Genomic DNA, 11,447 nt, shown 5'->3' with positions numbered 1-11,447 from the left:
TATGAGCTTTCGTTTATCCCTTACGGGTTTCCATTTAGCACTTATGTGCTTCTGTGCAGCCTTCGGGCTTCCATATACGATGTACTCATGTCCGTAAGATGTTCTCCAATTTGACAAAGTTTGGTAAGCGACATATGGAATAATATTTAAAGACTTAATGATTTTATTGATTTTGAGATGAAATAAGTGAATTCATCAATTGAAGTTATGATTGGTAGGAAATGTATTTTGAACGATTTATTTAAATGAATTGTTTTAGTTTATTCAGTAAGATTTATGTTTAAAGCTAACGAATTTACTAAGGTTCATTGAGCTTACTTGTATTGTTTAATGTTCTTTGTAGATTTACGAGTAGTTGAGAGATCGGATCAACACATCGAATCACACTATCCAACTTACTGGTAGATTTTGCTAAACAAACTATGTTTTATATGGCATGTACATGGATTGGAATAGTTGTGTAAATATTAGAAATTACATTTTGGTTATGTTTCATATTAACTTATATATGTATGGTTTGTCATGTTTGGTATAAATGTTGGTATGGGTAATGAATGAATTGGTAAAGCATGTTAATATAGCAGTTGCATGTCTGAAATAATTTATGTTCTAATTTAGATTGTTAGAGTATATGTAATAATATGACCATAATAATAATAGAAATTGGTTGTTTTAGAGATCTTGTTATGGCCTGTATGTATGAAATTTGAGATGTGTAGGTTGAAGTCAAGAATAGGTGAGAAAAAATGCCATAAAATGGCCAATTTTTGTTTACACAGGCAGAGAAACGGGCGTGTGTCTTAGCCGTGTGTGACACGCGGCTTGACACATGGGCATGTGTTCTGGCCGTTTGTCTCCTGCACCTTAAAATTTTGAAATAGAATGCCCAGATTTTTGCACCCGGCCTAGCACACGGGCGTGTGACTTGGCCCTGTAACCCCTGTACCTTACACACGGCTTAGCACACGGATGTGTGGTTGGCCGTGTAATTCAAGTCAGTGAGTTACACGGGTATGGACACAGGCAGGAACACTGCAATGTGCCCCACATTGAATGCCCACACGACCTAAGACATGAGCGTGTTTCCCCTGCTCTTAGGAAAATTTTTAGAATTTCAAGAAAAATTCTCTGAGTTTTCAGTTTGGTCCAGATTTGTTTCTAACACTTATTTTGGGCCTCGAGGGTCTGTATAAGGGACAATATGAGTGTTTATGATTGGTTCTTAATATGTATGTTAAATGTTATGAAACGTTCGCATTTACTCCGTAAAGTTCGGTAATGCTTCGTAACCCTACTCTAGTTACGGATAAAGGTTACGGGTGTTAAACCAATAGCCGACACCATCTTGTGTTTTGGCCCATCATTACCTGATGATTTTGTCAAGCTTTAAAAAAATGAATTTTTTGAGTTTGGGACATGAATGGCCGGCACCAATGTATTTTTTTTAAATCGTGTCATACAAGTATATAAAAATACCAGTATTTGAAAAAAGAAAAAATTTTGGTTTTGGTTTAAAATAAATTATTTTGGGTGCTGACCAATAGATGGTCGGCACCAAGTACATTTTTCGGCTCCCATGGCACTTTCTTTTTTTACTTTGGGAAATTGATGGCCGGCATTAGTGTCATTTAAAAAAAAATTTGGATGCTGACCAATAGATGGTCTATACCAAGTACATGTTTCGGCTCCTAAGACACTTTGTTTTTATTTTGGGATACTGATGGCACAGACTAGTGTCATTTAATAAAATATTTTGGGTGCTAACCAGTAGATGGCCGGCACTAAGTACATTTTTCGACTCCTAATGCGCTTTTTTTTTATTTTGGGACACTGATGGTTGGCACCACCTTTTTCGAGTCCCGAAAATATTTTTTTTATTTTAGGACACCAATGGCCAGCACCAACTTTATCAGATTAAAAAAATTATTTTCTCTTATTTTGGAACACTGATGGCTGGCACCAAGTATTAAAAAAAATTTCATAATTTTGGGAATCAGATGGCTAAAACCTCCCCTCACTCTATATATAGGGGGTGGTTTGGGTTCTGATAGTGTAAATGGATGAGAAAAAAAATTTAGAAAGACATCAAAATGAGAGTATTTTGTAGTGTATCATCAAATGAGTTTTTTGTAGTAGATTGCAAATTGTAGTTTTTTGTAGTTTACAACCAAATTTCGGGGTTGAATTATATACTGCCATGTTTTAACAGAGTTGAATTATATATTACCATATCAACTTTAAAGGTTATGCCATTAAGGGTAGAATAATTTATTGCGCCATAAATGGCTAACCGAGATGTCTAACGCAGATGGACATTATCTATTGTGCAATAGCGTTTATTCCGTAACTTATAAGTGGGATACTGATGCAACGTAGACCTGATTAAGTAGAAAACAACTAATTGTAAGAAACTATTATTGAAAATAATTGTATTATTTCTTTAGAATGTTTGTATTGTTGTAAATTAAATGGATGTCATAACCCCCTTTAAGCATATTAAAGTAATGAGATAAAACTCTTTACTTAATTTATAATCAATAGATTATTAAATAGAGTAATTAAGAAACTTTAATTTATTCAATGTAATATCTTTATTAATTGAATGTAAAGGAGCTTATAAATAGCACCTTGTAAGTGAAAATAAAATAATGAAATTCTTTCGTATTTTCATCCTCTTTTATTTATTGTTTTATTAATTTTTCTATAACACGTTATCAGCATGAGCTTCTACGAATTCATAGTGAAGTTTACGTTATTTCGACTTTTTATAATTTGCCCGTATAACTCCCGTTAAACTATATACGGTATACGTATTTTCATAATTCTTTTATTTTATTTTCTAGATGAAATATTTGCTTTGGGTAACATTTGCACATTTATTTTTACAACTAAAATCTAATAATGATAATTATATATACATGTTTTTTTTATTAAAAGAAATTTCAATTAATTTAATTTGTGTTAAGTTATTATCATGACTATTCCTCTTTATGCCAATATTTGACATACATATTATTATTTAGCAAATTTGGTATATATAATTGAATTATTTTACGATTGAGAATACTTATTAATTTACTAATATTTTTTTTATTTTGATTCAAGTGATTATAATGTCAAATCTTGCCAAACTTGAATTTGCGGCCTTAGACATCTCAGGCAAGAACTATTTGTCATGGGTGTTAGATGCTGAAATTCACCTAGATGCTAAAGGTCTAGAAAATACTATATTGAGTTGTGGAATATCTAATCAAGACAAGGCAAAAGCAATGATTTTCATCCGTCATCATCTGCATGAAGGATTAAAAGTGGAATATCTCACTATGAAAGACCCTCTTGAGTTGTGGAAAAATTTGAAAGAACGATTTGACCATCAGAAAACTGTGATACTCCCTAAAGCTCGTTATGATTGGATACACTTACGGTTGCAAGATTTTAAGACTGTAAGTGAATACAATTCAGAACTTTTCAAAATTAGTTCTCAACTAAAATTATGTGGAGAAAACATAACTGATGAGGACTTGTTAGAGAAAACATTTTCAACCTTTCACGCTACTAATGTGCTCCTGCAGTAGCAATACCGTAAAAAAGGTTTTAAAAGGTATTCTGAATTGATTTCATGCCTTTTGATGGCTGAACAAAATAATGAGCTATTGATGAAAAATCAAGGAATTCGTCCCACTGGTTCTGCACCATTCCCTGAAGTGAATGTAGCAGTACACAATAATTATGAAAATAGAAAATATAGAAGTTGCGGCCGTGGTCGTAGACGTAGTGGGGGACGTGGTCGAGGACGTATTAGTAATCGTTATCATGGTGGTCATAACAATGATACTTCTAACCACCAGAAAAATAATAACAATGAAAGACAAGAAAGAAGTGGTAAAAATAATCCTTCAAAGATTGTTGAGAATATATGCTACCGATGTGGTATGAAGGGGCATTGGTCACGTACCTGTCGTACGTCTGAGCATTTAGTGAAACTTTATCAAGCATCCATTAAAAGGAAGAGAAAGCATATGGAGACAAATTTTATATCCCAAAATGATGAAATAGAGGCAAAAGATGAAGATATTCACTATAATAATAAAACTGACCATGCCTAAAGGATGATAAATTTAATGACCTTGATAATATAACTCATCTAGATGTGGCAGATTTCTTTGAGAATCATTAGAAAAATTGATGTTATTTTGACATTTTTTTAAGTATATTTTGTTTTCTTGCATAAAAAAATAATTTATATATTTAATAAATATTTGTAATGTTTCTCATATTATATTTTGTTTGTTTTTATGAAGAATATGAATATTCAACAAAATTTCGATAGACACAAAATCAATGAAGACATGTGTCTTGCAGATAGTGCTACAACACATACGATACTCAAAGATAAAAAATATTTTTCTCATTTGACAATGAGTAATGCCCATGTTAATACAATATCGGGTAGTTCAAAACTTATTGAAGGCTCTGGAAAAGCTATTATATTATTACCTAAAGGTACAAAATTTATCATTGATGATGCTTTATATTCCACCAAATCTCAAAGAAATTTATTGAGTTTTAAAGATATTCGTCTTAATGGATATCATATTGAGACTATGAATGAGAAAAATGTTGAATATCTATATATTACAAATGTTGAATGTGGAAAGAAATATATTTTGGAAAGGCTACCTGCTTTTTCATCAGGTTTATATTATGCACATATTAGTGTAATTGAATCATATGTTACTACAAACCAGAAGTTTGTAGAAGCTCATACTTTTACTATTTGGCATGACCGATTAGGCCATCCCGGATCTATTATGATGCGAAAAATCATCGAGAATTCAATTGGACACTTATTAAAGAACCAAAAGATTCTTGAATTCAAGGATTTATCTTGTGTCACTTGTTCTCAAGGAAAATTGATTATTAGACCTGTAACACCTCTCGCCTGCATCCGACGCTGGGACAGGGTTCGAGGTGCTACCTAACTTTTACTAACACTTCTATACTAAACAGGACCATGAAATCTCAAATAATTAAAATGAATTTATAATCCCATAATCAAAATAGGCCAACACATATGGTCAAAGCCATATCATATACTCTAATATTTAAACTCCTATACATGCCATAGACTCAAAGTACTTGAAATCACTACACCAATAGCGTTAGCTTGCAAGTGTGATAATATCTCCGACGAACTCCAACCCGAACAAACCTGGAAACCCTAGAGAACATAGAAAATAAGGGGGTAAGCTTTCGCTTAGTAAGTTCATATGAAAACAATAAGCAACTCATTAACTTGTTTTATCAATGTTTACAACATATTCTCAAGTTTACGACAAGCTGTCTTCCTGCACAACAGTCACTAAATTATTTATATCTGGAGCTACAAAACTCCGAATTAAGTTCCATAAATTTTCTCTAAAATTAGACTCATTTATATTTCTTCCATAAAATTTTCAAAATTTTTGGTCAAGCCATTTAGTACAGTTTATTAGTTAAAGTATTCCATGTTTCAGGGTATGACTACTCTGACCCCTGTACACTACGAACCGAATTTCTCCCTATACAGAATTCCAATGACCATGCCGTTTGTTTCCTGTAAAAGTAGACTCAATAAGGAATCGTTGAATATAAGGTATGACTCTTAATAATTTTTTTACAATTTATGGTGAATTTATAAAATCAGAATAGGGGATCTCGAATTCATTCAGACCCTGTTTTACAAGAATTCAAATATCACACAATATAGAATTCTTTTTCTTCCCCTATTTCTTTCATGTGAAAATAGACTCATTAATATTTAATTCCATATTTTATTCTGCCTCTAACTCATTTTCCACTATTTTTAGTGTATTTTCAAAGTTACACTACTGCAGTAACTCAAATCTGTCAAGGCTAAGTTACTCATTCATGATCATTGTTCACAAAATTAATACAACATCATTCCATCCATCATGGTAAGAACACATATTATGCATCATAGATCATCACATATCAAGGCATTCTCATAGGCTTAGTATACATACTTGCACAACTCGTAACATAACTCAAGTGCATACTCACCAATGACTTACCTCATTGGGACCATCATCAACTCTTTCCTTTGATTACCCGTTGAACACTTGGAATACTAATTGGATACTCGGAAAAGCCTTTGCACATAAGTGCCTCAATTGTAGCTAAAGCTACCTCATATCTCATGACATTTCAATGCTCACTCTCGAGCTAGTCATCTAGACTCATAATTCCTAGTGACATGTCACTCGTATCCTATTCTATTCCAAATGTTCAAACGGGATTTTTCCTCGTCTATTAAGGCTTTGTCTTATCATATTTCTATTAATCACATACACGTTAATATTTGTACAATTCATGTAATGATAACATTTAAATACATGTATAACATGGTATTGTTTACATACGAACTTACCTCAATACCACAAAGGTAAAAAAAGACGTAATTATCCCTTAATCGATTTCTTTCCGTTTTAGGTCCAAATCTCGATTTTCATCATCTAAAACATCACATTCAACTTATTAAAACAATGTACAGATCAAATTAGTCCATTGACACACTTGGGCTATTTTTACAATTTTGCCCCTATATTTTACCAAAATTACCAAATTACCCCTAGGCTCGTAAAATAATTTTTATCACATTTATGTACTCCTTGAGTCTAGATGAACCATTTTCATAACTATAGCAACTCATAATTTCAACTATTTCACACATTTACAACTCATTTTACAACTTAGCAATCTAGCCCTTTTTAAGGTGTTTTCATGCAATTTCTTTCACAAAAGTTGTTTTTTAGACAACTAGAACTCATAATCTTCCATAAAAACACAACAAACAACACATTTACTCTCATGGCAAAACCCTAGACTCTTCATCATTTTGCACAATAGTCCCCTCTTATGAAAGCTCATGCTTTAGGGGTTACAAAAATGTAAAAATCTTCAAGAAAGACATTAAAATCACTTACTTGCTAAGCCTCAAAGTTGCTGAAAATATGAAGCTTTCAAAACCCATTTCTTTGCTGGAAAAATCGGTGGAGAGAAGATGAAAAAGGGATGATATCATCCTATTTTTATTTTATTACCTATTTGGTCAAAAGTCACATAATATCCCATAAATTTTGGCTTTTTTAAAAATTTTGTCTCCCCTTGGCCGACCACACACTTAAAATGGGTCCAATTGCCCTTTAAAGGCCTCCAATTTTAGTTCTCTAGTCTATTAACACCTTTAGGCACTAAAATACAACTTTTACCTTTTACGCGATTTAGTCTTTTTTCGAAATTGGACTAGAAATCGCTAAAATTAACTTACCAAAATTTACATGCACTTATAAAATTATATTATAACACATAAAATAATACTAAAATAATTTTCTCTGGCCTCAGAATAGTGGTCCTGAAACCACTGTTCCGACTAGGCCCAAAATCGTGCTGTTACAAGACCATCACCAGCTAAAGTTGGGATTGAATCTCCAACATTTCTGAAACGTATTCAAGGTGATATATGTGGGCCCATTCATCCACCATGTGGACCATTCAGATATTTTATGGTATTAATAGATGCATCTAGTAGGTGGTCACATGTATGTTTATTATCGACTCGCAACCTGGCGTTTGCGAGACTACTTGCTCAAATAATTCGATTAAGAGCACAATTTCCAGATTATGCAATCAAAACTATTCGTCTTGATAATGCTGGTGAGTTTACATCCCAAGCTTTTAATGATTATTGTATGTCAATTGGGATAAAAGTTGAACATCCTGTAGCTCATGTTCATACACAAAATGGTTTAGCTGAATCATTTATCAAACGCCTCCAACTAATAGCTCGGCCATTGCTTATGAGAACAAAAGTCCCTGTTACAGCTTGGGGATATGCTATTTTGCATGCAGCAGCACTTGTGCTCTTAAGGCCAACAAGTTATAATAAGTACTCCCCATTACAATTGACTTTTGGTCAGGAGCCAAATATTTCCCATCTTAGAATTTTTGGATGTGCAGTATATGTTCCAATTGCTCCACCACAACGCATAAAGATGGGTCCTCAAAGGAGGTTGGGAATATATGTTGGTTATGAATCTCCTTCTATAATTAAATATGTTGAACCATTAACTGGAGATTTATTTACTGCACGATTTATTGATTGTCATTTTGATGAGACAACATTCCCAACATTAGGGGAGAGAAAATACAACTGGTTAAAGAAATTACATGGAATGGATCATCATTATCTCAATTAGATCCTCGTACAAGTCAATGTGAACAAGAAGTTCAAAGGATTATACATTTGCAAAACATTGCCAATCAACTGCCAGATTCATTTACTGACCTAAAGAGAATTACAAAATCTCACATACCAGCTGAAAATGCTCCAATACGAATTGATATCCCAATAAGGCAAATTGTTAGTGCAAAAGAAAGTAATCCACGCCTGAAGCGTGGAAGGCCAATCAGTTCCAAAGATAAAAATCCTCGTAAAAGGAAAGGATCAATTATTCAAGATGGTAATATTGTGGAGGCAAGTGCCCCAGTAGAGTCCAAAGATATAACTAATCAAAAAACCTCAGAAAAGGTTCAGGTACCTAAAAATGGTGATAACGAAGAAATCTCAATAAGTTATGTTACTTCAGGAAAAAGATGGAACCGAAAAAATATAGTTGCCGACAACAATTTTGCTTATAATGTTGCTATTGAAATAGCAAAAGAAAATGAGGATCCTGAGCCTAAATCTATTGAGGAATGTAGAAATAGAAAAGATTGGCCAAAATGGAAAGACGCAATTCAAGCAGAATTAAATTCACTTTCTAAACGTGAGGTTTTTGGACCTATAGTCCAAACACCTAAATATGTAAAGCCAGTATGATATAAATGGATATTTGTGCGAAAACAAAATGAGAAAAATGAAGCCGTAACATATAAGTCACGACTTGTAGCACAAGGATTTTCGCAAAGGCTCGGCATTGATTATGAAGAGACATATTCTCCTATGGTGGATGCAATCATGTTTAGATACCTTATTAGTTTAGCAGTACGTGAAAAACTTGACATGCGTCTAATGGATGTTGTTACAGCCTATTTGTATGGTACACTTGATACTGAAATTTATATGAAAATCCCAGAAGGATTTAAAATCACTGAAGGAAATAGAGTTTCCCGGGAAAATTGCTCAATCAGATTAAAGAAAAGTTTATATGGATTAAAACAATTTGGGCGTATGTGGTACAATCGTCTTAGTGAATATTTGTTAAAAGAAGGTTATAAAAATGATCCAATCTGCCCATGTGTATCAAACTTTGTGATAATTGCTATTTATGTTGATGATCTAAATATTATTGGAACTCCTGAAGAGCTTCAAAATGCAGTAAATTATTTAAAGAAAGAATTTGAGATGAAAGATCTCGGAAAAACAAAATTTTGTCTTGGCCTGCAGATCGAGCATTTAAAAGATGGAATTCATGTCTATCAGTCAACTTATACGAAAAAGATTTTAAATAAATTTTATATGGATAAAGCACATCCATTGAGTACCCTGATGGTTGTACGATCTTTAGATGTTAATAAAGATCAATTTCGTCCTTGTGAGAATGATGAAGAGTTTCTTGGTCCTGAAGTACCATATCTAAGTGCCATAGGAGCATTGATGTATCTTGCAAATAACACAAGACCTGATATAGCTTTTGCTATAAACTTGTTAGCAAGATTTAGTTCTTCTCCAACACGTAGACATTGGAATGGAATTAAACATGTATTTAGATATCTTAGAGGGACCATTGATATGGGGTTATTTTATTCAAATGATTCAAAATCCCTATTAGTTGGTTATGCTGATGCTGGATATTTATCGGATCCACATAAAGTTCGATCTCAAACGGGATATTTATTTACATGTGGAGGTACTGCCATATCATGGCGTTCGACAAAGCAAACATTAGCTGCTGCCTCTTCAAATCATGCTGAAATAATTGCAATGCATGAGGCAAGCCGAGAGTGTGTTTGGCTAAGGTTATTAACCCAACATATCCAGAAGATATGTAATTTTCCTTTACAGGAAAATATGCCAACTATCTTATACGAAGATAATGCAGCATGTATAGTTTAATTAAAAGGTGGTTAAATCAAAGGTGACAGAACGAAACATATTTCACCAAAATTATTCTTCACTCATGATCTTGAGAAGAAAGGTGACATAGAAGTTCAACAAATTTGTTCTAGTGATAATTTAGCAGATCTTTTTACCAAGGCATTGCCAACTTCAACATTTGAAAGACTACGAAACAAGATTGGAATGCGTCGACTCAAAGATATAATGTGATATCGCCATTAGGGGGAGTCTAAAACATGTTGTACTCTTTTCCTTTAACCAAGGTTTTGTCCCACTGGGTTTTCCTGTTAAAGGTTTTTAACGAGGCAACTTGTAATAGGAGATTGTGTACACTTTTTCCTTCATTAGGTTTTTATCCCACAGGGTTTTTCCTAATAAAGGTTTTAATGAGGCACATTCTTATTTAAAAGACATCCAAGGGGGAGTGTTGTAAATTAAATGGATGTCATAACCCCCTTTAAGCATATTAAAGTAATGAGATAAAACTCTTTACTTAATTTATAATCAAGAGATTATTAAATAGAGTAATTAAGAAACTTTAATTCATTCAATGTAATACCTTTATTAATTGAATGTAAAGGAGCTTATAAATAGCACCTTGTAAGTGAAAATAAAATAATGAAATTCTCTCGTATTTTCATCCTCTTTTATTTATTCTTTTATTAATTTTTCTATAACATGTATTTTATTATATCTGTAAATTTAATGTAGTTGTTTAGGATTTAAGGTTTCATTTTTATATTTTCATGTATCAATTTCTTAGGATTTAAGGATTTAATGTAATCTGAATATTTAAATTTTTTGTATATTAATTTTTCCTATCTGTTTGTAGTTTGTTGGGTGTTTAAATTTAATTTAGTGCGTATTATTTTTGTTTGAATTTTATATTTTGTGTATTAATATTCTAGAATGTTTGTATTTTATTGTATCTGTAAATTTAATTTGTTGTGTATTTTTATTTATTCGAATTATATATTTTTTTATTAAATATTTCGAAGTCATTTATTCAAACAAATAATTATTTTAGAGAAATTAAATTAATATTAAAAACAGAATAATTACAAAATAAAGTAAATATTTACAGATAAAAATCAAATTTGTCGTGATCTCGATGACGTCCCTGGCGCTGGCATGTAACGGTCCGACTGCCTCCGTCAGCGATGCCGTGCACCTTGCTGAGGCGTTTGATAGTTGCTTCGTCAGACCTCTGGTGTCCCGTCCTGTGTACTTAGAAAGGTAGTATAATCTTATATACCATAACCGGGAGTTAAAGGGTATTGGGTGACCAGAGGTACCAATGGAAGAATATACTTAGTAGTAGATGTAC

The sequence above is a fragment of the Gossypium hirsutum genome, chromosome A13 (assembly GCF_007990345.1).
Source record: "Gossypium hirsutum isolate 1008001.06 chromosome A13, Gossypium_hirsutum_v2.1, whole genome shotgun sequence".
Lineage (NCBI taxonomy): Eukaryota > Viridiplantae > Streptophyta > Magnoliopsida > Malvales > Malvaceae > Gossypium > Gossypium hirsutum.
This window is presented reverse-complemented; position numbering follows the sequence as displayed.